Here is a 5,609-nt window from a genome sequence, read left to right as displayed (position 1 = left end):
ATCTTTATAAAATAATTGAAGTAGAAGTATTAAAACTTATACTTGAAATGAATAGCAAATAATCAAAGATATACTTATACGAAAGTAATATCTTTATTTGAATAATCAAAAGTAAGTTTGATTATCGACACCTTATCTTAATACAATAAAGAATATTATTAAGTAATAAGCGGAGTCATAATACTCGAATGGAATACTATAAATAATATTCATAAATAAAGGAGTCATACATCCTCAAATGAATATCCAAGTAATATTCACTAATAATATAAACTGAGTCATAAGCCCTACGAATGAATATTCAAATAATATTCAAATAATAAAATAAACTGAGTCATAAGCCCTCGAATGAATACTCAAATTATATTCAATTAAGTAAAATAAAGGTATCGAATAACCTTATTCGATCCATAGTTTTAAAAACTATATCCATATATATATAAATATATATATATTAATCTCGGGAACATCGACTCCCGGTTTAGAAATATGTTCACCTTTTATCCCCTATACTAAGGGTATACGCAACTACTTGCTTATTTCTAGCATAGGTATTATGCAACTATAAGCATGAAATCAACAGATAGATAACCAGATTACGAAACAGACATGCATATATACCATATCAGCATGCTCCAATATATCGCAAAATTTGCTAATAACAATCATGCACTATCACAAGATAATGCATATACATATATTTACATCACAACAACAGTATATCGGGTAGAAAACTTGCCTGAGCGACTTGGGGGTGATAAAAGGCTCGGGACAAGTCTGGTAACCTATAAACAACAAGTAAGTTGGAATTAAACCAAAATCACTTGTAAATCTATACTTTAACTAACTTAGACTCTAACGCTTGTTTTGCGCTCACTGATTTGCTTAAGTCACTCGAGTATCCTCGGCTCCACCATTTTTAATAATTTAACCTTTACGAGTTTTAAAGCGATTCCTTCGCGAGTGTCTTACCAACTGCCTAACACACTTACCATAATGTTTCATACATTAATTAACCCTTTTTGGTCCTTTAACCTATGTTTCGAAGTAAGGCGAGGGAAAAGTTTCGTTCGCGCTACGCCGTTACTTGAAACGGTCGTTTCTCCTAAACCGTGCATCGGAATCGAACGAACTACATATCAAAATGAAGCTCGTAACATGAGCTATCTAAACATGGCAGTGGTCATAATCTAGCAGGGGGATCTCGGGTCCTAATGTTATGCACAAAAACAGTCCAAAGAAAATCGGACGTTACGACGGCTATGTTTACGCGATTACCAAGGTTTAAAACTACTCCAATAACCACCAACCAACTCATAACCATCAATACAACAAAACTTCACCTAAACCATACCACATCAGTCCATAATCTCCAAGGTTTTCAACTCAAACAATCCACAATCACGACCTATGAACTATAATCAAGCTTCAATTACCAAAAACACTCCAAATCAAACCAAACTACTAATAATCACAATCCATGCTTCTCATTTCACAACACCAACCATTAAACTTACTAACAAATAAAGTAAAGGCTAGGGTTGTGAAGTTTATACCTTCCGTGGGAGGTGTTAAGTTGCTAGGAAGCCTTAGGGAGCCTCCTACAAGCTTGATCTTTCCAAAGAAATCAAGAACACAAGTTAGGCTTTGAAGTTTCTAAAAGTCCGATTTAAAGAACTGTAAAAATGAGGGTCTTACCATGATTATTTGGACGAGACTTGTGAACAAGAGTTGTAGGCCATCTCAATACCTTTCCAATGAGCTATAGAACACAATATTTGAGTGAGAAATGAAGGAGATACAGCAGTTTTAGTGTTCTGGTTCTGTTTTGGCCGAGAGCATGAAGAACAATGCCTTGGTTCTTTTTGATTTTGATGAAAATGATTTGCTTGGCTTGGTTGGTTGATTTTGTGTTTGTTTTAGTAAATTACCTAGTTGCCCTTGATTTTGTGTGGTTAAAAAAGCCACACATCTCCTTCCTTCCATGTCATGCTTGTGTCATCCTCATGATGTCATCCTCCCCTCCTTGTCCTCTTCTCATTGGTTGGGTGACATCATCCTCTCTAATCCTTTGATTAACTTCCTAATTGTTTGCCTAATGACCGCTGATCTGTTATACGGTTCGCTAACTTTCGTTTTCGTTTATCGTTTGAAGGATCATACCCGGGATCTTATTACTTAGGTTCCCTTAACCTTTCTCAATATATTATATTCCTTTTATGATCCTCTCCTATAATCCTTTAATTTAAATCATTTTTATCCTGTTACCTTTTTCTCAAATCTTTCCGTATCTAGTGTATTTCCGGGAAAAATCAAAGTGTTCGGATTTGGATTCTGACGATCTTTACATACACTTATATCCCATATAAAGTACTAATAAAATCTCAGAATATCCATATCAGAACCCCTACATAGTGTGGCATGAAAAGTTTTCTCATTCAGCAAAAACACTATTCATAAGGGTTTCAAAAATTTCCCAAAAATTGGGGTTATTACAGCCGGGGAGCTGACGCGTCCGCCCGGGAGCTGACGCGTCCGCCCGGAAAGCTGAGGCGGCCGCCCGAGGCGCGGCTTGTCACTGATTTCGCTGAAAAAGCCTTTTTCAGTGGAATTTGACGATTTTAAGGGTCTAGGTCCACTAGGGGCGTATATATACTTAAAAAAAAGGTTTTCATCATCCGGGAAGATTGGGATACCAAGGAGAAGACCTAGAAGCACAGAACAACTCTGAAAAAGAAGATCTTGTTTTCAACATGTGATTCTTTGAATTAGTTGTAACTTTGGATGCTTGTTTTTGTTCTTGTTGAACCTATATCTCATTTATTCGTACTTTAATTATTATTTAGTTTATTAAGACCTTGTTTTATACCATGCTTTCATATGAACCCATGGTGACGATGAGTTCTATTATGGGCTAATCGTTGTCATGGGGTTCTAGCGGATTTACTTATGGATTTCAATAATTAATTTGTTTTGATATCTTGGTGTGTGGTGATTGATTGATATCCTAGTATTGGTTGTGTTTATTCATCTTATGTGCGTAGCTAACATATAAGATAGTGTGTTAATCTCTATTGAAGCGACAGTGAATATAGAGGTTTAGAACTTGCCATGCTAGCATAGATTCATGTATGTGTATGCATGATTCGTAGGCAACTCTAACCGTTTTACTTGCCCTATGTAATCATTATATATAACTTGTGCTTAAACCGTTATGTTGTCAAATTCTATAGACATATAGGGTCTCAATATAATTGGTGCCTATTCAGCTTCTATCTCTTTTGTGGATGTCTGGTAGAATGGTACTCATGCAACGAAAGTTGGCGTTTATCAGTTTCGTGTTATCTGATTAGTGTCATCACCATCACATGCTAAGGTTAAGAATAATAAGGCTATTGAATGAAGTAGTAATGAAGTTAGAATCCCATGTTTATCATATATATTAATTCAACCTCAATTCTCTTAGTTAATGTTATTTAGTATAATCTCTTAGTTTAATAAAAACTCAATTTGTTATTTGTCTTAGCATTGAGCGATAACCATACATCTGTGGGAACGAATCTGATTTATATCTTATACTACTTGCGAACGTGTATACTTGCATGAATTTTAGCGTGTTTTCGCCTAACAAGTTTTTGGCGCCGCTGCCGGGGACTCGGTGTTAATTTTTAGTTTATGTGCTTGTCATCAGTGGTCGTTAAAGTTCACTGACTCGGATTCTTTTACTTTCACGGTTTATTTGTTTGTGTTTCAGGTACTCATTACAATGGGAGATCCAGCAGCACGAACGAAAGCCTTGATGGATTTTTCTCAACCCAAGATCAATGACATTCAATCTAGCATTGTCAGGCCAGCTATCACAGCTAATACCTTTGAGATCAAGCCTGGCATAATTCAATGGTGAAGAATTAATCCAGTTTGGGGGTTCTCAACGGAAGATCCAATATGCACATTAGGGATTTCATTGAGATATGGACACCTTCAAGTTCAACGGTGTTTCTGAAGATGCTGTGAAGCTGAGACTGTTCCCATTCTCTCTAGGGACAAGGCTAAGAGCTGGTTACACTCTCTACAGCTGGTTCGATTACTACTTGGGAAGATCTTGCTCAGAAGTTTCTTACTAAATTCTTCCCTATGGCGAAGACAGCTGAACTCAGGAATGCTATTACTCAATTTGCGCAGCAAACGGGAGAATCGCTAGTGAAGCTTGGGAGCGCTACAAGGAGATGCTTAGGAAGTGTCCTCATCATGAATTCCTGATTGGATGATCATCACTTGTTTTTACAATGGGTTGGAGCACAGTCCAGACCCATGCTCGATGCAGCATCAGGCGGAGCATTATGGGCAAAGAGCTATAAGGAAGCTTATGATCTAATTGAACTGATGGCTGCTAATGAATATCAGTATCCAACCCAGAGATGTCCACAGGGCAAGGTAGCAGGAGTTCTTGAAGTGGATACAGCTACTATCACTGCTCAACTAAAGAGTTGTCTATGAAGATCGATTCTCTGGCTAACTATGGTGTTAAGCAGATAACCAGTGTTTGTGAGCTATGTGCAGGTCGCATGCGACGAGCAATGCGCTATATCTAGTGACTCAGCTCAGTTTGTGAGCAACTTTCAGAGATCGCAAACCAGTTCCAGACACTTATCATCCTGACAACTGGAATCATCCTAACTTCAGCTGGAGCAACAATCAGAATGCGATGCAACAGCGTTCCAGCAGTTTGGAGCAAAACAATTCAACCCTCCTGGTTTTCAGCAACAATTTACACCAAGACAACTCAACTTCAACAACAAAATCATGATGCAGGTCTATCTTCGAATAAAAATCTGAATTGGAGGAGTTGAGGCTTATGTACAAAAACCAGGCTCTTATATGCCAAAGCCAGGCTATTTCTATCAAGACTCTGGAGAACCAAATAGGGCAAATTGCTAATGCCTTATTGAATCGACCACCAGGAATGCTTCCTATGATACAGAAGCCAATCCAGGAAAGAGGGAAGTTGAAGAACAGTGAACGCCATCACCTTAAGGTCTGGAAAGGTCGCAAGCCCCAAATTCAGCAAGACGAAGAGCCTGAAAAGTCTCAAGTTCAGAATCTGAAGTTGTGGCTGAAGAAGAGTGCAGAAGGAAGTAGAGGTGGAACCAAGGAAGACTACTGTGGAACACACTCCTCCTGAGGGTAATACAGGGGAGAAACAGATCTATCCTCCACCTTTTTCCTAGAGGCTGCAGAAGAAAAAGCTGGATAAGCAGTTTGAGAAGTTTTGGAGGTGTTCAAGAAACTTCATATCAACATACCTTTCGCTGAAGCTCTTGAAAGATGCCTAGCTATGCGAGGTTTATGAAAGGTATTTCTCTCGAAAGTGAAGCTCGATGACTTAGAGACCGTTGCTCTAACGGAGGAATGAGTGCTGTGCTGCAACAGAAGTTGCCTCCGAAGCTTAAAGATCCTGGAAGCTTCACTATTCCTTGCACCATCGGAAACTTGTTTCGACAAGTGTTTATGTGATTTAGGAGCTAGCATCAATCTGATGCCCTTATCTATCTTCAAGAAGCTTTCTGCCTGATGAAACCAACATACATGTCATTGCAACTAGCTGACCG

General features: G+C 38.3%; 1 non-coding gene across 1 annotated transcript; it reads right to left on the bottom strand.

The window, feature by feature from the left end:
* Positions 1 to 4,149: 4,149 nt before the first annotated feature.
* On the bottom strand, positions 4,150 to 4,255 carry LOC141680989 (small nucleolar RNA R71). The gene has a single exon (XR_012558463.1). It is a non-coding gene; the product is annotated as a small nucleolar RNA R71 (small nucleolar RNA).
* Positions 4,256 to 5,609: the final 1,354 nt, after the last annotated feature.

Source organism: Apium graveolens, chromosome 1 (assembly GCF_009905375.1).
Source record: "Apium graveolens cultivar Ventura chromosome 1, ASM990537v1, whole genome shotgun sequence".
Lineage (NCBI taxonomy): Eukaryota > Viridiplantae > Streptophyta > Magnoliopsida > Apiales > Apiaceae > Apium > Apium graveolens.
Note: the sequence above shows the minus strand (reverse complement) of the source record. Positions and strands in the feature narration are given on the sequence as shown.